Below are 24,844 nucleotides of genomic sequence, written 5' to 3' on the forward strand. Positions count from 1 at the left end.
CAGGAGGAGCAAGGTACAGATAGCCTTAGTGGGGGTGGGGGGAAGGGATCAAAATAGGCTAAAAGGTAGAGATAAAACAATGGATGAAAATACATTTAAAAATAATGGAAATAGATGGGAAAAGAAAAATCTATATAAATTATTGGAAAAAAGGGGGATCGGAAAGGGGGTGGGGATGGAGGAGAGAGTTCATGATCTAAAATTGTTGAAGTCAATATTCAGTCCGGAAGGCTGTAAAGTGCCTAGTCGGAAGATGAGGTGCTGTTCCTCCGGTTTGCGTTGAGCTTCACTGGAACATTGCAGCAGGCCAAGAACGGACATGTGGGCATGAGAGCAGGGTGGAGTGTTGAAATGGCAAGCGACAGGGAGGTCTGGGTCATGCTTGCGGACAGACAAGTATAAGATAGCTTTTTTAACTTCTGTTATCCTTACAAATCTGTATCTATCTGTAAAGGTATAGTTGTGGGTGAAGGAGTATTGTAATATAGTTCATCTTTTCTTGTTAAATAAATGTTTTATTAAATGTTAGGATCTATCAAGCTGGGCTCCACCCTGGGATTAGGCTTGTCAAGTGGTAGCATCAGCTGGGATCATAACAATACACACATGAGTTAATATATTAAAGGTTACAAAGAGTTTTATAAAACAGAAAGAAGCCTTTCGGCCTAACCTGTCTGCGCTGGTGTTTATGCTCTGCACAAGCCTCCTCCCACTCTATTTAACTTTTTCACCGTATTGACATATCCATCTATTCCTGTCTCCCTCATGTACTTATCCAGCTTCCCTTTAAATGCATTTATGCTATTCGCCTTAACTACTCCCTGTGGTAGCAACCTTCACAATCGAACCATTCTCTGAGTAAAGAAATTTCTCCTAAACTCCTAAATAGCATTTTCAGTGACTTTTTATTTTTTATGGCCCCAAGTTTTGGACCCCTCCACAGTAGAAATATCTTCTCTAAATCTTGCCTATCAAAGCCCTTCATAGCTTGAAAGACAAATTAGTGCAACTTTTTTGACTATAGTTCTATAATGGGATGTGGGCGTCACTGGCTAGGCCAGCATTTATTGCCCATCCCTAATTGTCCTTGAGAAGGTGGTCGTGAGCTGCCTTCTTGAACTGCTGCAGTCCATCTATTGTAGGTATACCCACTGTGTGATTAAGAAGGGAGTTCCAGGATTTTGACCCAGCTACAGTGAAGAAACGGTGATATATTTTCAAGTCAAGATGCTGTGTGGTTTGGAGCGGAACTTGCAGATGGTGATGTTCCCATGCATCTGCTGCCCTTGTCCTCCTAGGTGTAGAGATCACAAGTTGGGAAGGAGCCTCCCTCAGTTGTTGCAGTGCATCTTGTATATTGTACACACTGCTGCCAATGTGCGTCGGTGGTAGAGGGAGTCAATGTTTGTGGATGGGATGCCAAACAAGCAAGCTGCTTTGTCCTGGATGGTGTCAAGCTTCTTGAATGTTGTTGGAGCTGTACTGATCAAGGTAAGTGGAGTGTATGCCATCACATTCCTGACTTGTGCCTGGTAGATGGTGGACAGACCTCGGGGAGTCAGGAGGTGAGTTATTCAGCGTGGGATTCCCAGCCTCTGACCTGCACTTGTAGCCATAGTATTTATATGGTTAGTCCAGTTCAGTTTCTCAGGTCAATAATAACCTCTAAAATCAAGGATTCAGCAATGGTAATGCCATTGAATGCCAAGGGGAGACAGTTGAATTCTCTCTTGTTTGAGATGGTCATTCCCTGGCACATGTTTGGCATGAATGTTACTTGCCACTAATCAGCCCAACCCTGGATATTGGCCAGGTCTTGCTGCATTTGGGCATGGAATGCTTCAGTATCTGAGGAGTCGCGAATGGTGCTGAACATTGTGCAATCATCAGCGAACATCCCCACCTCTGACCTTATGATGGAAGGAAGGTTATTGATGAAGCATCTGTTTCGGCCTAGGACACTACCCTGAGGAACTCCTGCAGTGATGTCCTGGAGCTGAGATGACTGACTTCCAACAACCACAACCATCTTCCTTTGTGCTAGGTATGACTCCAACCAACAGAGAGTTTCCCCCCTGATTCCCATTGATTCATGTTTTGCTAGGGCTCCTTGATGCCACATTCGGTCAAATGTTGCCATGATATCAAGAACAATCAATCTCATCTCACCTCTGGAATTTAGCTCTTTAGTAGTGCATGTTTGAAACAAGGCTGTAATGAGGTCAGGAGCTGAATGGCCCTGGCTAGGTTATTGCTGAGTGAGTGCCGCTTAAAGCACTGTTGATGACACCTTCCCTCAATGTGCTGATGACCAAGAGTAGACTGATGCGGCGGTAATTGGCTGGATTGGATTTTTCCTGATTTTTGTGGACAGGACATTCCTGGGCAATTTTCTACATTGCTGGGTAGATGCCAGTGTTTTAGCTGTACTGGAACAGCTTGGCTAGTGACATGGCTAGTTCTGGAGTACAAGTCTTCAGTAATATTGACGGAATATTGTCAGGGCCCATAGCCTTTGCAGTATTCAGTACCTTCAGGAGTTTCTTAATATTATGTGGTGTGGAATAATTGAATTAGCTGAAGACTGACATTTGTGGTGCTGGGAATCTCAGGAGGCGGTTGCAAATGCTTCAGCCTTATCTTTTGCATTGATGTACTGGGCTCTCCCATCACTGAGGATGGGGATATTTGTAGAGCTTCCTCCTCCAGTTAGTTGTTTAATTGTCCACCACCATTCACGACTGGATGTGGCAGTACTGCAGTGCCTAGATATGATCCTCTAGTTGTGAGATCACTTAGCTCTGTCTATTGCATGCTACTTCCACTGCTGGCATCCAAGTAGTCCTGTGTTATAGCTTCACCAGGTTAGCACCTCATTTTTTGGTGTGCCTGGTGTTGCTCTTGGCATGCCCTCTTGCACTCCTCATTGAACCAGGCTTGATCCCCCGGCCTGATTGTAATGGTAGAGTGAGGGATACGCCGGGCTATGAGCTTACAGATTGTGGTCAAATACACTTCTGCAACTACTACAATCTGTTACTACTACAATATTACATCTACTGTAGTACAATAAGCGTCTGGATTTATTTAGTTTCTCTTGACAATTCTAGCCTACTCAAAAGCCCATCAAACATTTATATTAGAATATTAGTTTAGATAAATCTTCAGCAGTCACTGGAACTGTGATTATTAGGGTACATTGCACTATTCTCAAAACTCAGAACATAATGTCTAACGTTAGATGTGATTCCGCAATTGGACAGCATTTTCTGAACAATCCCAAGTGCGCTAAGAACTACATTAACAACTAATTTAACTTTCCCAGTCGGGCTTGCAACATAGCTCACTTATACCTGCTAGAAACTACATATATTCATATGCAGCAACCTGACCTTTGCAGCTAAAAGGAACATGACCAGGCATTGTGCCTTTTTTGAATTAACCAAAAGCGTGGGGGACAATAGCACCCTGGTGCATTCTCCATGACAATGCTTTGACCAATCAGAGCCAACTTGTCAACTAGTCAGTGCCCCTTTTTTCATGCAGTATAAACTGTTGTTCCCTTTGAAATTTGGGATTCTTGCTTCTGTCCTGATGAGTGCAAGATAAAAAGCTTAGACAGCATGTCTCTTTTTTCAGCAATACTTAATTTCTGTACCACCAAGCAAATACTTCACATAATAATTATTGATTACTGCCAAACAAACCTGCTGACTCTGAAAATTAAAATTTATAAATGTAGTATCTTACTCATTCAGCTTTTAAATATTGGTGGAGATTTTTAAAAACTTTTTCTTTCTGTCTTTTTTCTCTCTTTCTTTTAACCCCACCCCACTTTCCTTCTCTTAAATTTGCTTTCTGCACATGATTTGCCATTGAATTAACTATCTAACACTGCCTGTTTCAGACTCTGCACTGTTCAGTAATGATTCTTCACTGATTGGTTACGTATGGGAGATACACATTGGACGGAATTGTCCCAGATTTGCATTAAGTGCGGTAACAGGCTGGTAAAATGCGGCCGCAATGGCAGCTTTTCACACCTTATCATCCCAAACCTGCCGTGTTAATTATGCATTCCTGGGATACACACCGTTTCAATAGTGGGCGGGCTCCAATTCACCTGCCACACCGTCGTTTTGCCGCTTCATCACGCCAGGCACCACATTTAAAGTACAGCCGTGCTCAGTGCTTCCAGCCCAGTACTGCAGCAAAGAAGACATGGCCCCAAAAGGCAAGAAGACTCCAGCCCTCGAGCGCCAATTGAATGCCGTGGAGGCCCGCTATGATGCCCACTACCCCCGCTCTGGCCGGAGGAGGGGCACCTATATTACCACTGCGGCTTGTTAGGCGATGGCAGTGGCGATCAGTGCCAATGGTGCACAGAGGTAGTTGGCCATCCAATGCAGATAGAGGATGAATGATCTCATCCGTGCAGCCAGGGTATGGCAACCAACTCATCACTCTAAACTCACACACTCAAGTCCATCACACATTCACTGCCAGCTCAAGGGACATCGTCACCCATTCTCACACACATACCCTCACATGTCCATCTGGCCTCATCTCCACTGGAGACTGCCTCCTCAGCCCTCATTATCTTGGGGCCACTTGCACAGATCACCATGTGCCTCCACACACACCCTGGGATACCCTCCTTCCCCAGTACAGCACCTGTCCTGCAGCCTCTTCCCTTGCCTGAAGCCACTTCTCCCCCTTCCCCAAGCAAGACCTTGCCCTGCAGCCATTGAGCAGCCACCCACATATGGCTGATCTGATAGGTAGAGACCTACCCGTGAGACCCTTAAAAGTGATGTGGTGCTGTGTGTGAAGCCTGGTGCTGATGACTGGCAATTGCTGACTAAAGCAAGGTAGGCAAATAAACCTTGAGGTCCTGAGTGAAGTGCAGCCTCCCAGGTGCAAGTCTTATATATGCTGTTGTGAAACACGTCGGTGTGTTTTCCCATCGACGTGGGTGGACGATCCAGCCTGAGGGCCGGGGGGGGCTGGTGGGGGATGAGTCTGGTGGGCTGGATTTATAATGATATGCTGATGTATTACAATGAGGTTCCTGACATACAATGGCAGGAAACGTGGCCCGCCATTGGTGGGCAGAGTGGACAATCGTAAACTGGTTTCGCAATGTCGTGAAACTGATTTTTGGCCTTCTCGCCATATTGTCTGCTCACGCCACCGAACACACCCGACGCTGGCAAGCATGGAAAATCCCAACCATTGCTAACCCTGCTCACATAGATCCCAAATCCCCTGCAGAGGCTACTGCACCAAAACTGCTCTCAAATCATAGGTAGTCCCAGGTGGAAAATTCATCAAAAGTCGATGTATTCATTCGCCTCTGACTGCAAAATCTGGCCCAGTACCACAATGCATTGAAAGTAGAAATGTATATACAATGACAGAGTTTGTATAGGGTCAATTATCCTTGGTAATATCACTTTCTGTTAAATGCGAATCAACACTGATTATGTTTTTTTCAAAAGCAAAATGCTGCATATGCTGGAAATCAGAAGTACAAACAGAAATGCTGGAAATACTCAGCAGTTCTGGAAGCTTCCGCGAAGAAAGAAACACAGTTAACACTTTAGATCGATTATCTTTCACATTGTCTTTCTTGAATTGTTTTGGACCATCCTGTGGGCAATTCAGGTTCTATTTAAATGCAAGTTTTTTTTTCTTTATTTACCCATAAAAAAATCCTAAAGCTTTAAGAATTTCCTGGTCAATCATCTGCTTTCAAATGTAATACCATGCTGGTTCACATGCCCATTTTAAAAATTCCTTTGATGTCAATACCAAATTTTCTGTTAACTCTTTGGTGTGACATGTTGAATGAATGATAGGACTGTGGATATTTCACGTAAGAAACTGGTGACTAACCAGATTGCCAAGAAATATTGCCATGCCTGCAACAAGTAAATCTTCACAATAGGCCAAAACCAGTCCTAAATAGTCAAAGGAACTATGTTGTTAATTAGATCAAGCAAACAGGCTGCTTTTTGATCAAAAATACAATCTGATCTTTACGTAATTGAAACCAGGAACTGAAAACTCTGCTGCAATCATGCTGATCACTATCAACAAAACAGAACATTTAAAACCTGACAACATCTCAGTCATGTAACTTTAATGCCATCAAGTTACAGACCATACAGTTTACTGAGTAGTCTCCTAGATAAAATATATCACTAGTTGTACCGCACATTAGGTAAGCCTCTCAGTTCAGACAACTGAACGATATAAAGTTTAAGGCCAGGAATTGCCTGGGCTATATATTCACGAAATCACTAAGACCACCTATTTCCACGTCTGATTTTTCCCCTGCCTCAGCTCATCTACAGCTGAAGCTCTTATTTATGCCTTTGTCATCTCTAGACATGACTATTCCAACTCCTGGCTGGTCTCCCATACTTTACTCTTTGTAAACTTGAGGTAATCCAAAACTCTGTTATCCTAACTTGCACCAAGTTCCGTTCAGATGCAGAGACCAATGTAAGATGAAGTACATCCTGTTTATTAACACAAGTAACAGAGCGCGAACACACGTGTGCTTCTCCAACCAGACCTTATTATAAACTACTGTAGCCCATGCTACACAACAATTGGGTAATGCAATCACGTGGTCAATCTGCTCACATTCTCCTAAAGGTGTATTGCACCTCAGATTACTAAAACCCTCCTTATACCTCTCTGTATCACTATCTTGCTTTCCTCCTTTAAGACACTCCTTAAAATCTACTTCTTTGACCAAGCTTTTGGCTATCTGACCAAATTCTCCTTTTGTGGCTCACTGTCATGTTTTGTTTTGCAATGCTTCTGTGAAGCGCCTTGGGATGTTTTATTAAGTTAAAGGAACATTATAAATATAAGCTCTTGTTGCTTCTGTTGCTTGATTTTTCTTTAGATGCACTCTTAATTGGAGGTGAGGATCCCTTTAAATAGCATTTATGAATTCTGGTCCCTGATCTTTCCACCATGGTTTGCTGGACAGTATACAAAGTGATATCTTCAGCACTTCTGGACACCAGTTTCTCAAAAAGGTTCTGATTCAGGCATAAGATCCTTATTAACATATTGCAATGATGCATGTTTTTGACTCAGGTGACTGTCAGGGACACCCCAGCCAATACTGTGTTTCGGTGTTCTAAAACCGTGCTTGTAAAAGGAATGAAATGCAAACAGATTCTACTCCACTGAATCTTACAACATTTCTTAGTTTTGCAGCTTTCACACTGAGATGATATGGCCCTGATATTTACAGAGGTGGTGGGGGGAATGGATGAGAGGCGAGGGGAACATGAAAGCAGGTGAGGGGAGCATGAAAGCAGGCAAAGATCCCTGCAAAGCTCAGGGTGCAGAGGTCCTGCCAAATTTAACAATGGGACCTCATTAGCAGCTGGAGAAACTGCCAACACAACTGACTCTTGAGCAGGAAAAGCAGGGGTTAGAGACTGCTGGCCTTGGCAAAGGTCTCCAGCAATTGGGAGATGTGTAGACTACAGGTTGGGGCTTGTTGAGGGAGCAAAGGCATTGGTTCTGATCATGGGAGGAGGTCAGGTTGCAGATCAGAGCTTGGTAAGTTTGTGGGAAGAGGCTGGTCGGTGATTTTGACAGGGGTTAGAGGGAGGCTAAAAAATGTTGAGCTGAAGGTAACCAGAGGAGGTATTCCTGCTCCTCTTGACCCAAAAGGAATGCTATATAAGGTCTTTTGGAGCTGGGAACTTTTGGCTCCCTTTTACTGCCTGGTTTCCTGAATGTGGGAAACAAGGGCAGCAACTGTTAAATTTAAAACAGACTTCTAATTACACTATGTAAGCCTGACTTAAACATATTAATGTGTTCCATCTCACCAAGATAGCGCAGTCACAGACTATGCTACCTGCCACTGTAAAAATGCGGTGGTCATGTATACATCAAATTGGGTTTTGCATGTTTTAGTGCTTAACCTACACCGCAACCTCCTCTCACCTGATGTGCGGTGGGTTAATATTGAGGCTTATGTTATAAATTATTCTTTTTAATAAATATTCATTAAAAGCCGCTATTTGTGTGTACACAGATTCTAGATGAGCTGGAATGTCAACATTCAGCTTGCAGGTTGTTAAACTTCTTTTGTTTCATGCTTGGGATGTGAGGGGTCCACTGGCAAAGTCAGCTTTGATTGCCCATAACATAAACTGAAACACTTGTATATGGAGTTATGCATAAGGGAATTGACTTTCGCTGCTTAGATGCTATGATTATGTGGTTGTCAGTCATTGTAACCAGGGGAGGTGGTGGTATTTGCCAATAGACCAGCATTCCAGAAACCCAGGGTAATGCTCTAGAGACCAGGGCTCAGAATCCCACCGTGGCAGATGGTGAACCCAATAAAAACCTGGGCCAGAATATAATGCTCGTCAGGCGGGCGGGCGCCCGACCCAAGCGTGAAATGACGCACAATCACGTCAGGCGATCGTCCCGACGTCATCGCACACTCGCGTGATATGTTAGTCGGCAGGCGCGCGGGGATGACAACAGCGCACCCGCCGACAATTGAAAGGCTTACTAAGGCACTTAAAGTTATAATTGAAAGAAGTTTGTCGCTGCCCGTCCAGCCTTAGGGTTCAATGAAGAGTTCAGGAGGGCGTGCCAGGGTCAGCACCATCATACCTAAAATGAGGTGTCAACCTGGTGAAGCTATAACACAGGACTATTTGCCGCCAAACAGTATAAGCAGCAAGTGATAGACAGCTAAGCGGTCCCACAACCAACAGATCAGATCTAAGCTCTGCTGTCCTGCCACATCCAGTCGTGAATGGTGCTGGACAATTAAACAACTCACTGGAGGAGGCGGCTCCACAAATATCCCCATCCTCAATGATGGTGCCGCCCAGCACAGCAGTGCAAAAGATAAGGCTGAAGCATTCGCAACAATCTTCAGCCAGAAGTGCTGAGTGGATGATCCATCTCGGCCTCCTCCGGACGTCCCCAGCATCACAGATGCCAGTTTTCAGTCAATTCGATTCACTTCACGTGATATCAAGAAACGACTGAAGGCACTGGATACTCCAAAGGCAATGAGCCCTGACAACATTCCAGCAATAGTACTGAAGACTTGTGCTCCAGAACTTGCTGTGCTCCTAGCCAAGCTGTTCCAGTACAGCTACAACACTGGCATCTACCCGGCAATGTGGAAAATTGCCAAGGTATGTCCTGTACACAAAAAGCAGGACAAATCCAACCCGGCCAGTTGCTGTCCCATCAATCTACTCTCGATTATCAGTAATGTAATGGAAGGGGTCATCAACAGTGCTATCAAGCGGCACTTGCTTAGCAACAACCTGCTCACTGATGCCTAGTTTGGATTCCGCCAGGGTCACTCAGCTCCTGACCTCATTGCAGTCTTGGTTCAAACATGGACAAAAGAGCTGAACTCCCGAGGTGAGGTGAGAGTGATTGCCCTTGACATCAAGGCAGCATTTGACCAAATGTGACCTCAAGGAGCCCTAGGAAAACTGGAGTCAATCGGAATCAGGGGGAAAACCCTCGGCTGGTTGGAGTCATACCTAGCACATAGGAAGATGGTTGTGGTTGTTGGAAGTCAGTCATCTCAGCTCCAGGGCATCACTGCAGGAGTTCCTCAGGGTAGTGTCCCAGGCCCAACCATCTTCAGCTGCTTCATCAAAGAATCACAGAAACACAGTGCAGAAGAGGCCCTTTGGCCCATTGAGTCTGCACCGACACGTGAGAAACACCTGACCTACCTACGTAATCCCATTTACTAGCATTTGGCCCATAGCCTTGAATGTTACGACGTGCCAAGTGCTCATCAATGAATTTCCTTCCATCATAAGGTCAGAAGTGGGGATGTTTGCTGATGATTGCACAATGTTTAGCACCATTCATGACTCCTCAGATACTGAAGCAGTCCATGTCCAAATGCAGCAAGACCTGGACAATATCCAGGCTTGGGCTGACAAGTAGTAAGTAGCATTCGCGCCACACAAGTGTCAGGCAATGACCATCTCCAACAAGAGAGAATCCAAACATCGCCCCTTGATGTTCAATGGCATTACCATCACTGAATCCCCCACTATCAACATCCTGAGGGTTACCATTGACCAGAAACTGAATTGGACTAGCCATATAAATACTGTGGCTACAAGAGCAGGTCAGAGGCTAGGAATCGTATAACGAGTAACTCGCCTTCTGAATTCCCAAAGGCTGTCCACCATCTACAAGGCACAAGTCAGGTTTGTGATGGAATACTCCCCACTTGCCTGGATGAGTGCAGCTCCAACAACTCTGAAGAAGCCGGACACTGTCCAGGACAAAGCAATCTGCTTGATTGACACCACATCCACAAACATTCACTCCCTCCACCACCGACGCACAGTAGCAGCAGTGTGTACCATCTACAAGATGCACTGCGGGAATTCACCAAGGCTCCTTAGACAGCACCTTCCAAACCCATGACCACTACCACCTAGAAGGACAAGGGCAGCAGACACATGGGAATACCACCACCTGCAAGTTCCCCTCCAAGCCACTCACCATCCTGACTTGGAAATATATTGCTGTTCCTCCACTGCCGCTGGGTCAAAATACTGGAACTCCCTCACTAACAGCACTGTGGGTGTACCTACACCACATGGACTGCAGCGGTTCAAGAAGGCAGCTCACCGCCACCTTCTCAAGGGCAATTAGGGATGGGCAATAAATGCTGGCCCAGCCGGCGAGGCCCACATCCCGTGAATGAATAAAAAAACCGGCGAAAAGGCCATGCAGCCTTTGCATTTGATAGGAGACCTCATCCATGGGCTGGATGAAGTTTCCAGCAGCAAATAAAAATTAAGTAAAAATGTCAACATTTCATTAAGAACATGTCCTTGCACACAGTCACATGAGGGGGCATGTTTTTGTAACAATTTAAAATCCTTTCTTTCTATTTCTTAAAAGCTTCATCTCCCTGAGGCAGCTCTGTGCCTCAGGGAGCTTTTCCTGCACGCAGCCGTGCGCATGCACAAAGTTGAATGCTCCCCCTCCTCCCGACACAGGCAACGCTGAGATGAGTGCTGCCCTGTGCGTTTCACACTGGGTGAGCCTTAATCGGCCTGCTGGTGTGTAATTGCGGTCCGGTCCCCAGTCAATGTGGTTGACTCTTAGGTACCCTCTGAACAAGGGTAATTAGGCAATAAGTTTGTCAGATACATTATATAAAGAAAAGTGGTTATGGATGCCCACATCCCATGAACGAATTTAAAAAAAACTTGCCATGAACACCATAAGACCGTTCCATTGCATTCATACCAGCTCCTGTACCTATCTGCCTGTTATCCCTATTTCATTCAAGAATTTCCTACATACATTTTAACCTTCCAAGCTGAGACTCATTTCCTCTCTCCACTGAGAACTCATTCAATTGCTTAATGAAATGGCAAAATGTTTTCTCTGACTACACTCCTGTGAAATGCCTTGGAATATTTAACTATGTTAAATATGCTATATGCAAGTTTTTATAATCTTCAGCTATATAACAGATGTAATAGCCATCACAGTCTTGTCACTTAACACCTTTTGTAATTGCACACATTACTTCAGTATTGGCCACTTTGTCTCCCCCAGCTAATTCTCCAAAATCATCCTTTCACATATAATACAAAATCTTATTTCACTAGCCCCTGCATCTACAACTAGGTCTAGCTCTCAAACAGTAAAGAACTAATGACTAGGCCCCATACGCATCCCTTTTCATATTTCAATATCTATTCAAAATGGCACAATCTATTGATAATTGTGATTAAGAGACGTGTTACTTTTGACTTTCTGCAAGCTCCCCTCCAAGCCAAGTACTTTTCTGGCTTGGAACTATATCACTATTCCTTCACTGCCACCTGATCAAAATCCTGGCATTCCTTCCCCAACAACACATGGGTGTACCTACACCACACAGACTGCAGCGATTCAAGAAAGTGATTCAGCACTACTGTCTCAAGGGCCATTAGAGATGGGCAATAAATGTTGGCCTTGCTAGTGACGCCTACAAACCAAGGACAAAGTGAAAAAAGCAAATGTAAAAACTTGAATAAATTCAAAAGTGCAGAGACTCCTTAAACAATTAGGCAGCAGTTGCTTCGTTGCAGTGGAGCCCAGGTCAGACGGCTTTATGGTGCAAATGTGCACACAATGATCCATGACTTTTGATGTGCTAAAGTGTAAGAAATATGCTAAAGGCTTTGCTTGCAAGCAAGTTATATTTCATGCATCATTACCAGAGGATAACATTACTGGAACAAATTTCATTAGACTTTTATTATTTAAAACAAAAGCATCTTCAGGGTGGCCATAGCCACTTTTCTCGATATAATATAATTGACAAACGCATGGCTGTTCATCTTTACAATCGGGCTTGGATTATTATAATTACATTATGGATATTTAATAATGTAATACTGCAACCTGACTAATGAGCAATTCCATTATCAAATCATCCCACGTAGAACTGTTGTGCCTTAAATATCTGAATTTTTAATCTCTTCTATTTGAGAATCAAGCATCTCCAGGATGTGTCAAAGTATTCACACACACACACACACACACACACACTCCTGCTCAATTATGGAAGCTGGGCCTCCATTGGGGTACACTACCCAAGGAATGTTGGTGTGGTTTTACACTGGCCCAATAAACTCTGTGCAACATTTTTCAAAAGCTGTATCCTCTCCCAGCGCATTATCAGTTTCTGCTCAGTTTGGCTCAGCACCAAATTATGTTGCTGTGCAGAATGAAGCAAATGGTTTTTTTTTTTGGATGTTGCAAGAAATGTGAACTTCAAAAAAAATGTAACAGAAGCCTTATATGAAAACTAGGAGACATGCTGAACATTCAGTGGACCATCGGGCTTCACGGAGATAAAAGATCACAAAAAATAAGCCATTTAGTTCAAATAGTTGTCAGTGGGCTTGTCATGACATAAACTGTAAGCTTACCCAACATTTTGTTGCGTTCGTTAAAGGGGAACAAAATCTACAGCACACTGAAGTGCCGTTGTAGTAGTGGGAGTGTTTCTGAAGATAAGATTGTAAGTGCATCGTTGGCATAGAGTAAAGGAAGTATTGAATTGTGTTAAATCTGGCTTGGTGCCAAGACACTCAAAAAATGTTTCATCCTTCTCAACGCAAACACTCCTCAAATTGCAAGTTACCAAGGATAATCTCTGCGTTTCACACCTCACTATCCCAAAAAAACTGCGTGAGCAATACATCAACACAGAAGTAGATTACAATATGGCATGTTCCCAGGTCAACTGTTCAAACAATCTGCATGACCCTGCCAATTATCATTAGTACCAACCAGATTTATCAGTGACTAGGGGTAATACTTCCCTGGTAAATACTAGACAGCTTCTCTAAACCAAACCAAGAAACGTCATTGTGTAAACCAATTAGTTCTGCAAGATCTAAAATATGAGGTAGAGATTTAGGTTTAGGAGGAAATGTAATTTCAAATATGTTCGGGCGCATAATCCAATATTTAAAAACACAGCCGCTACAACTTTAAAAAATTTTGGCTAACTCCATAAAAGTATGGATTTATAAAATATAAAAACACACAGGTCAGCAAATATTATCACATTTTTTATTTGATATGGGTTATGGTAGTGTTTTGATTATGTTACTAGACTAGTAATCTGGAAACCTGCTAAATGCAGGAGAAAGCGAATTATAATTTTACTGTGCAGTTTAAGAATTTGAATTCAGTTTAGGAAAAAAAGACTGGCATTAGTAAAATAAATCTGTCAAGGTTTGGCATTAGAAATCTAACTGGTTCACTAATATCCTTTAGGAAAGGAAACTTGCTGTCCTTAACTGATTTAGCTAATATGTAACTCCAGCCCCAGTCAATGTAGTTGACTCCTAACGGCCGCTGAAATGGCCTAGTAGGTCACTTAGCTGCATCAAGCAATGAATATCACTGAATAGCAGCAGCTGAAGAAGGCCCACCACCACCTTCCCAGGACAACTGGAAATGGGCAATAAATAATGCCTATATCTTATGAATGAATTAAAATATGCAGCTAACGTGCCAATAACCTATTATGCAGATTGGTCTGCTATGTATTTTTTGATCTCCAGCTTTTATTTCAGATTTCTAACCCACGCAGTTCTTCTGCTTTTCATTTTATATGCAAATATAAAATTTTAGATTAAATTAGATCAATTTGCATGTCTTGTAAACATGTCAGAGTATCAGCACTCTTACTGGGATCTAAAGTTGATCTTCCTGTAGAGGGCGAGCTCCCTGAATTTCAACCGAGTAATCTTGGGCAGGAAGCACTTATACAGCCTCTAATGGAAAACCAGACAAGAAACAGACAAAAATAAATAGAATTGGGAGAGAAAAAAAACTACAATGCAGAAAGCTCTAATAGAAATGGAAACATTACAGGAAGATTCTTGACCTTATTCCCACTGAGTTGAGTCCATACATGTGTGACTGCTCCAGTACAGGACAGCCTGGTCATGACTGAGTCCTGTTTTTTACATCGAGTAAGCTAACTACAAGCTAGGACTTGTCAGAATTTAAAGTCCTGGCATTCAGATTCTGCCCAACATTTTCTCTCAATCCAGGAAGAGCATCATTTCAGGCTACTTTTGAGTATAAAATGGCTAATGGAGGCATCAAAATAACCACACAACAGTCAGTAAATTTTGTAAAGAGGAGTGCATGCATTCCTGAATTAACAGACTTGGACCTGCTGCTCACTAAATCACTGAAGTGTAAATGTTAGATTTATAGAAACATTGTTTTATGAGACAAATTCACTTTAACGGTCCAACCGAGAACCAGTACAAAAACATACCAGTCATCCGAACAGAAGCACCAACACTTTTAAGGATATTTAAGACAAAGACTTACTGTGTCCAGGAACACACTGGTTTTTCTCCTGTAGCTCTGTAGGTAAGAGAAATGTCAGTGAAGGCTCCACCTCTGACTGTGCAATGAACAGTATCCGTCTTTGCACAGAGGGGAGGTGTGGCTTCCAGCAGCAATTTGAGAAACTCACCTCAGGCCAATTTTTAAAAAAAATTTGCATTTGGACACACATGACAGGGTTACCTGCATAAGGAGAGTCGGGTCTCAAATTAACATTTCTAAGAGATATTTAGGTAATGTGGCCCATTCTGTCCCTTCCGCACACCAAAAATAAATTGAGGAACCAGATGCTTGGAATATGTGTTTATAAGTTTTATCATTGGGAGCTTGAAGAAACAAAATTGGGACTTATGATACAAATCAGGAAATTTCACATGGCATTGCTAAGGAGAGGCAAGTACTTCTTGTTTATTTATTACCATCATCTTTTTTTGAAATTATTACAGGACTATAACCATTAGGTTAGAACTATAGGTAGACTTCATGTGTGTGGAAGAGAAGAGCTTGTGTCACCCAACTGAAGCCCCTGGTTCAAGGCCTGCACTATTTTGAGGCTCGTGCATCATTTGTGAACCTCAGGCGCTGTTCAGGTGAGAATTAATGGCAGGGGGAAAAGGGCCTCTATGACACTCTGGAAGTGTCTTGCCTGTTGTAAAAGGTGTTTAAGGGATAGAAGTATGACATCACTAGAAAGAAAGTTTTAGTTTCACTTTTTCTTTTAAGCAGAGCACACACAGACTGCGAATGATGATGCCTTCATAAGAACATAGAAATAGGAACAGGAGTAGACCATTTGGCCCCTCGAGCCTGCTCCACCATTCAATACAATCATGGCTGATCTTCTTGTGTTTCGATTTCCACATTCCCATCTAACCTCAATAGCCTTTGAATCCTTTGCCTAACAAGAATCTATCTACCTCTGCCTTAAAAATATTCAATGACCCCGCCTCCACCACCTTCTGAGGCAAAGACTTCCAAAGTTGCACAACCATTTGAGAGAAAAAAGTTCTCCGCATCTCTGTCTTATAAGGGTGACCCCTAATTTTAAAACAGTGCGCCCTAGTTCTGGACTCACCCACAAGAGGAAACTTCCTTTTGACGTCCACCTTGTCAAGGCCATTTAGGATCTTGTACACTTCAATCAAATCACCCCTCACTCTTCTAAACTCCAGTGGAAACAAGTCCAGTCTGTCCAACCTTTTCTCTTAAGACAATCCACTCATTCCAGGTGTCAATCTAGTAAACCTCCTTTGAACTGCCTCCAATGCATTTACATCCTTCCTTAAATAAGGAGACCAAAACTGCACACAGTACTCGAGGTGTGGTCTCACCAATTTCCTGTATAACTGAAGCATAACATCCTGACTCTTATGTTCAGTCCCACTCATAATAAAGGATAGTATTCCATTAGCCTTCTTAATTAGTTGCTGTACCTGCATGTTAACTTTCTGTGACTCATGTACTAGAACATCTAGATCCCTCTGCACCTCAGAATTATGCAGCCATTCTCCATTTAAGTAATACTCTGCTTTTTTGTTCTTCCTGTCAAAGTGAACAACATCAAATTTTGCCACATTAAACTCCATTTGCCAGATCACTCAGCTTATCTATATCCATCTCGTAACCGCCTCATGTCCTCTTCACAACATACTTTCCCACCTATCTTTGTTTCATCTGCAAATTTAGCTACCATGTCTTTACTCCCCTCATCTAAGTCATTGATGTAAATCAAAAAAAGTTGAGGCCCCTGTACAGACCCCTGTGGGACTCTACCCGTCACACCCTTCTAATCAGAAAAAGACCCATTTATGCATACTCTCTGCTTTCTGCCAGCCAGCCAATCTTCTACCCATGCTAATATGTTACCCCCTACACCATGTGCTTTTATTTTCTGCTTTCTATCCAAATATATATGTTCCCATGTGCCAGGATCCTCCCCCCGTCAGGCCAGGATTTTCCCTCCGTTGGGGGGGGAAGTTGAAGAATGGGCGCGCAGAGGCACACCTCCAATCAGCGCCCCAGATTGGGGGCGCGCCGCCATTTTACGTGGGCGGGCCAATTAAGGCCTGTCCAGCGTGATGTCCGCACGGAAGCGCTATACGCTCCCTGGGCAGGCAGGGGGGAATCTCTAAACCCAAGAGTGCACACTTTCGCGCATGCACACGAAAGAGCGCTCTCATCTCCCTGAGGCTAAGTGCTGCCTCAGGGAGATCGGCTCTACTGTAAAAAATATTTTTAAAAAAAATTTCCTGACATGTCCCCTCATGTGACACTGTCACATGAGTTAGGACATGCCCATAACTTTTAAAAACACTTTAATTACATTTTTTAAAACCTACAAGAAACCTTATCATGCCCGTGGATGAGGTATCATGCTTTTTCTAATGTCCGCCAGGGCTCCTGGCCTGCCCGCCAACCTTAAGGTTGGACGGGCAGGTCCATTAATTACTTAAATGACTCTGTCAATGATCTCAATTGGCCATTGACAGGTTGGCGAGTGCACAGCTGATTCTGCTGAGCGCTCGCCTACCTAAAAATTTAAATGGGGCGCAGTGATGTTGGGAGTCACTGCCCCCTGCTCGCCGACGGGAAAATCCTGGCCACAATGTGTTGATCCAATTGCTAATGAGTGATTGCTGCCTTTACAGCGTTAGAAAAGCATGGCATGGTGTGAGGCAGTGGTTCCTTCTAAATGATATGGTGGTCAGTCTGGCAGGAAGATTAAGTACAGGTGCGCCATAGTGAACAGTCTTAGATCATGCTACATGGCATGAGACGACTTTGATGTTTTAGTAAGGCAGCAACAAAGCTGCAGCGCTGGAGAGTGCTGAAACCGCAGCATGCTGACTGGACAGAAAAGCTTTGAAGACGCAGTGCCAGGATAGTGCTCAAGTAAAGAGCTGGTAAGCAGATGAATCCCTTCGCAGTGAGATTGCATCACTCAGCCTATCAGTTCAGTGAGTGGGACAACAAGTTGAGAGGACCAGCACTGGGTTAGCACAGTCGGGAAAGGTGAGTTTCCAGGGTGTGGGTTGGATCGATAGCGAGCAAGAGAGAGTCAAATGATAAAGCCCCCCAAAAAGTTAAAAATTGGGCTAGAGATGGATGCGATTAAAACGGACAGAGCTTCGGAAAAGCGCAACAAAAGTGGCTACAGCAACACTCACCCCAGGTACCAAAGGAGAAGGAAGATCAAAGAGATATGATCTGAATGTCCACAAAATTCCCCAGTTTGAATTGGGATGCAACTGACCTACTATCCGAATTCAACATGTTTAAACAGTGTACAGAGCTATGGTTTCTTGATTCAGGTGCGTCTGAACCAGACAAGCAAGCAATAAAAATTCACCTAACAATTGGGAATGAAGGTATATATATGCTGAACACATCAGGATTGACAGAAGAAGAGCTATAGGATCCCCAAAAGATATGGACTACATTGGAAGACCAGTTCAGAATCAGGTTAAACTTCTGCATCCATCAACTAAAGTTCATGTCATTTCGACAACAGCCTACAGAATCCATAGACCACTTCGTCAGCAGCTGCAGAGATACGTGATTTTTCAAACGCAGAGCTTACGGACAGAATTGTTGAGTTGCTGATCGCATCCACTCCCATGGAAGAATTCCAGGATGATCTGCTAGACAAACCCAAAATGTTTAGCACCGAAGAGCTACTCGAGGATGGACGAAGTACAAAGCGATCCTCGCAGGTCCATGAAGTTTACAGGTCCTAAGAATAACTTCAATTGTTGATGCACTCACTAGAACACCCGAACCTAGCGAGACATGTGGAAGGTGTGGCCTGCTGCATGCGCCAAGGAAACACGCAGCTTTCCATCAATACTGCAAGGCATGTGGCAGAAAGGGCCATTGGCAGCAGCAGTGCCAATCCCTTATGCGTGATTGCTGCTTTTGTATCATTATAAAAACACAATAATGCCCTGAGATGTAACACTTTTGAAGTAAAATGCTTTTTAATTGTGAGTCAACAGTTGTGCATTATAAAATGAAGACTTCATTTTTATAGTTTTTTGAAATCCACTATAATTATCAGCTGCATTTTGTATTATTTCAATTGGTAACCAAAAAGCTTTTGCGTACAAGAAAGATCTGCATTTATATAGAATCTTTCATGACCACCAGATGTTTCAAACCACTTTACAGCCAATTAAGTATTTTTTTGAATATTGTTGAAATGTGGGAGCCAATTTGTGCACTGCAAACTCCCACAAACAGCAATATGATAATGACAATACTGTAATCTGTTTTATTGTGATGTTGATTGGCCAGGATACCCGGGATAGCATTGCTACTCTTCTTCAACATAGTTCTACAGGAGCTTTTACATCTATCCAAGCAGGTAAGTGGGGCCCTTAGTTTATGTCTCACCCAGAAGACAGCACCTCCAACAGTATGGCACCAGAGTGTCAAGTGTAGACTGTTGCATTTAAGCACTGGAGTGGGAATTGAACCTTGAACCTTGTAACTCAGAAGTAGGAGTTCTACCATCTGAGTCATGCCTGCCATACAGCAGCATAGTTGTCATTGAATAAAATGATTGCATATTTTAACACTGCACCTATTTTTGGGCAAAATGTTTTAAGCAGGAAGAGAGAAAACAAACAAGCTCCAAATAAGGAGCTAGAGATAAAAATAAAGTTACTCCTCAAACTAAAATAATAGTGATCAGTAATGTACAGCCTCTGATATAGACATTAGAAGCCTAAACAAACGAATATGCTTTGTTTTCTATTCAAATCCCAGTGTATCATTCCTCAGCGTTTTAGTGGCTTTGTGAATTGTCTGTGAAGTGAAACTGACACAATGACAATTTCTAAAATGCAAAATAGTGAGAAGAATGAATGAAAGTATAAAAAGCAAAACCTAATTATTTTTTTTCCTAACACTACAGCTAAACTCAGACAATAAGTTTCAGAACAAAAGTACGGCCTTAACTTTGTATCATCTTCCTTTTGTGGCTGTAGCCTAAAAATTATTTCTGTAAGTGGACAAATGCTGCACTAATTTTCCTGTCTGTTATTTAAAGTGAGCATTAAAATAAAAGCCAGGGGAATGCAAGAGAAGGTCTACTAATATTCTCAACAGAAATTTTTAGGCTTATAGTTACCAACTAAAATAAATATCAAGGTAAAATGATAAAACTAAAATTACTTCCAGGACTAGAGTTCTGCAATTCTATCACAAAATGATTTGAATTACTTTTGAACCCATTTACCTGCCAGGTGCAGTTTATTCTTTAATTGCTCAACTAGACCATCCTGTTATCATAAAGTTACTCACTGTACATTTTTAACATTTATTTTCAAGAATGGGCCAATTTCCCAATCTGCTCCTGTATCCTCTCCCAAGACCTCCACAGGCAGGAGTGATTCATCAGATCATAATCGACTGGCAGCTTTTCATGGACTGGAGCTTTAAGGGGATGAACAAGTGAGATTGTACAATTTAAGAATCATGGTCTCCAGTGCCCTGGCATGGCACTGAATGCTTAATATCAGATCAGCAGCACTTAGAAGGTAAAACTTGTGCACAGCCCAGCGAATTATTGCAAAAACCATTGCAGTCAAGAAGCAAATATCTCATTTTCTATTGAACAGACACCGGAGGTTCTGCTGGCAGCTCCATTTTGCCAGCTTTTCTTGCTTTCTTTGTACTTGCCATCCTTTGTACCCCCATCCTTTCCCACTCTGTGGGCTGAATGTTACAGGGTAGGGGTTACCACTCACCCCTTGGGAGGAAAGGCAGTTCCAAATGGACCGACTTTAAAAAAAGGCAGTCTCACAGTGATAACGTGCCCCGTGTGGGCTAAGCAAGCTGAGGGTCAGACTTCCACCCCTCAGTGGGAGGAAACCCGCCCTCAAGAGCTGCTGGCCAATCTGACTGGCTGGCAGTTCTAGCAGTCCCAGCAATGTCAGAACTCAGTGGTTGCTGCTTCTGGGACTGCACGGAAGCTCTCCTAAGGAGGATGTGGTAACCAGACACAGGCAAATCCTGGGTTTTTAGAGCGGAGAGGGATCGGTCACCCTAAGGAGGAGGTCCAGAGGGTAGGGGTGCTGGTTTTGGAGATCAGGCGGGGAGGCACCGTGGGGATGGGAATCAATCTGGAGGAAATGCACCTGATATGCACAGGGCACCCTCCAAATGATGTGGCCCACTTTCTTTCCCTCCTTTTCACCAAAGTTGTTTAGAAAAAATGGCCTTCTCTCGCCAACCCGCCACTACCCAGTGAATTACAGCAGTCGAGGCGGTTTGAGGGCCTTAAATGTGCAATAATTGGCTACTTAAGGCCCTCAATAGGCATAAGAGTAGGTGGGCTAGTGGGTGCCTTACCCACCCCCTGTATTACAGGGACCGGGTCAGGGGTGGAAGGGAAGGCAGTGGGAAGGCATCCAAAATATTTTACATGCCCCGCCCACTGAAAATGCATCGTAAAGTCCTGCCCTATATCTCATATATGCCTTGAATGCTTTGATTTTTCTTACCCTACCTCCTGTTGTCTCACACTTTTGCCATTAAACCACCAGTTTTGACAAAGAGTTTACACACTTCAAACATTGACCCAGACTCTCCTGCAGGCTTGCACCATTGTAATGTTATATCTTTGTCGGAAGGCCTAGTTTACAGAGCACTAAGTCCCAGGAAAGCACTGTGTAAATGAGTTACATCACGTCATTTCCTGAGACATTTGCCCCTCTCCCCTATTTTCCATGGTGAAAATGTAAAAAATTAATTAACGCATTAACAAGAGAGTCAAAGGTTACCAGGGGTAGGGAATGCCGAGTTGAGCCACGAGTGATCAGCTATGATCTTATTGAATAGTGGAGCAGGCCCCAGGGGCCGACTCCTGCTCCTAACTCGAATGTCCGTGTGTTAGCTCCACCCCATCAATGCTGATCATAACCTCTTCATCCGTTTTGTGTTTTTTTAATACAGGTTTGTTATTTTTTTCTCGTTTATTTCTTAAGTCAAGCCACACACCAAACTGTCTTGGAACTCTATCGCCGTTCCTTCATTGTCGCTGGGTCAAAATTATGGAACTTCCTTCCTAGCAGCACCATGGATGTACCTACGCCACATGGACTGTAGTGGTTCAAGAAGGCGGCTTCACCACCACCTTCTCAAGGGCAATTAGGGATGGGCAATAAACATGCTGGCCCAGCCAGCGACGCCCATGTGTCATGAAAGAGTTTAAAAAATTCCTTTACTTTTCATTCGGACAGTTATTATCCTGCCGTTCAAACCTTCTCTCATTGCGACATTTGTTTCCTTACTTGTCCCTAACCACCCCCTTTGGCCTTGCCCCATGAAACCTTTTGTCATTTAATCTCTCCCGCTCTCAACCCTATCAATTACCTTTCCCTTTGTTCTTCTTCCTATCCCCATCGAACCCCTTTCACTTCCTCAAAACCCATTCCATTTCTATTTTTTCTCAGTTCTGAGGAAAAGTCACAGGCCTGGAACACTAACTCAGGACGGGGTTTTCCGTCTCTGACCGCCTTCAGGATCTTCCGGTCCTGCCGAAAGCAAATGGGCTTTAGGCTGGCTCACCCCATCCCCTGCGGCGGGTCCCGCCATGACAGGGCCGGAAAATCCCGCCCTCAGTTTCTCTCTTCACAGGTGCCGCCAGACTTTCTGAATATTTCCAGTATTTTTTGTTTATGTTTCTGATCATAATTTTGTTGAACCAATCACTGGGTGGAATCGCCTGCTTCCTTTGGCATCGGACGTCATGGCGGGCGTGAGCGGACAAAATGGCGAGAAGGCCAAAAATCGGTTTTACCCTGTCATGAAACCAGTTTGCGATCGTCTGCTCCACCCGTCAATGGCGGACTGCGTTTCCCGCCGCTCAACATCAGGAACCTAATTTCAGTACTTTAGCATCTCAATTTGAGCCCATCTCACTGGAATCAATCCCCATGTCAAGTTTACTGCCCATATTGGCATGACTTCACATAAGGAATAGGAACAGGAATAGACCATTCTGCCCCTCGAGCCTGCTCCACCATTCAATAAGATCATGGTTGATCTTCTTGTGTTTCGATTTCCACATTCCCATCTAACCCTGATAACCTTTGATTCCCTTGCCTAACAAGAATCTATCTACCTCTGCCTTAAAAATATTCAATGACCCCGCCTCCACCACCTTCTGAGGCAGAGAATTCCAAAGTCGCATAACCCTCTGAGATAAAAAAATTCTCCTCATCTCTGTCCTAAAAGGGTGGACCCTAATTTTAAAATAGTGCCTCCTAGTTCTGGAGTCACCCACAAGAGGAAACATCCTTTCGACGTCCACCTTGTCAAGGCCGTTCAGGATCTTGTATACTTCAATCAAATCACCCCTCACTCTTCTAAACTCCAGTGGAAACAACCTTTCCTCCTAAGACAATCCACTCATTCCAGGTATCAATCTAGTAAATCTCCTTTGAACCACCTCCAATGCATTTACATCCTTCCTTAAATAAGGAGACCAAAACTGTACACAGTATTCCAGGTGCGGTCTCACCAATACCCGGCATAACTGAAGCATAACATCCTTACATTTATGTTCCATCCCTCTCGTAAAATGGATAATATTCCATTAGCCTTCTTAATTAGTTGCTGTACCTGCATGTTAACTTTCTGTGACTCATGTACTAGACACCTAGATCCCGCTGCACCTCAGAATTGTGCAGCCATTCTCCATTTAAGTAGTACTCTGTTTTTTGTTCTTCCTGCCAAAGTAAACCACTTCACATTTTCCCACATTAAACTCCATTTGTCAGATCTTTACCCACTCACTCAACATACCTATATCCATCTGCAACCTCCTCATGTCCTCTTCACAACATACTTTACTATCTATCTTTGTGTCATCTGCAAATTTAGCTACCATGTCTTCACTCCCCTCATCTAAGTCAGTGACATAAATTGTGAAAAGTTGAGGCCCCGGAACAGACCCCTTTGGGACTCCACTCATCACATCCTGCCAATCCAAAAAAGACCCATTTATGCATACTCTTTGCTTTCTGCCAGCCAGCCAATCACGGCTGCCTTTAAAAGGTGTGCACCTGACAAGCTGAACTTCGAGGGGAACTTGGAGGTGAGTGCACACAACGCTGTGCAGTGCTTGTGCGCATCACCCATAGGACATCAAAGAAGAGGTGCTGTACATTGGGGGTTGGGGGCACAGACAAGTCATTTTTTCCCAGCTGACTTTCAGTGCAGTGCCAGAGCAAGGGTTCCAGTGCGGGTCAGGCCGGGGAGGTGGGGGGTGCTGATGGGCTGGGTGCGGGGGGGGGAAAGGCAGCACGGACTGAAGGAAGTACACAAGTACATGCTGGGAGTCGGGTCTGGCGTGGGGTGGTGAGGGATGGGGCTATGCCCTTGGAAAAGCTTGTCAAAAGTGAGTATTCTTCCGGAGCTGAGGCTGTTCAGCAGCAGCTCCATTGACATGCGTGGAGTTGGGCCTCTGAAGCTTTTCTGCCCACTCAAGCAACGCAAAAGCATAAATGTGCCACCAAATGCTCCAGAACTTTTCACCCCTTGGGCGCAGACTGCAAATTAATGTGTGTTTTAGAGCACAGCAGAGCAATTGACTGACTGGGCCAGTTGTACAATCCTGTTGTGAAAGGTGGCCAAAGTGCAGTCACTGGTGTAGGTGCTCACAGCCCCTTGTAATGTCTTTATTAAGGTTCAGACCAGTATCCCTCATGATTCAAGCTAACAGTGCAGCCTTGCAGTATGGGTTAGGAGAATGCCTGCACCTGAGCTGAGAGCACAGCATGCAGTCCAATGGCCGAAGCTGCTGCCAATTGGTCAAGTGGAGTGGGACAGAGGTGGATGGGGTTTTGGACAGTCATGAAGCGCACTACACACTGGCCATCCAAGTGGTGACCATCACTCT

The 24,844-nt window shown here is 43.8% G+C and overlaps 1 protein-coding gene across 3 annotated transcripts in view; it reads right to left on the minus strand.

Annotated features, from left to right (window-relative positions):
• The window catches only part of rab27b (RAB27B, member RAS oncogene family), a 217,874-nt gene that overhangs the window by 43,625 nt on the left and 149,405 nt on the right, over nt 1-24,844 (minus strand). The window contains exon 1 of one of the 3 annotated variants that reach the window (XM_078552340.1): nt 14,920-15,021. The exons of the other annotated variants lie outside the window; for them this stretch is intronic. The gene's annotated coding sequence lies outside the window, so the exon portion shown is untranslated. Of the gene's footprint in view, nt 1-14,919; nt 15,022-24,844 lie in introns of those variants that run through there. 3 annotated transcript variants of the gene reach the window in all.

This window comes from Cetorhinus maximus, chromosome 1 (genome assembly GCF_964194155.1).
Source record: "Cetorhinus maximus chromosome 1, sCetMax3.hap1.1, whole genome shotgun sequence".
Classification (NCBI taxonomy): Eukaryota; Metazoa; Chordata; class Chondrichthyes; order Lamniformes; family Cetorhinidae; genus Cetorhinus; species Cetorhinus maximus.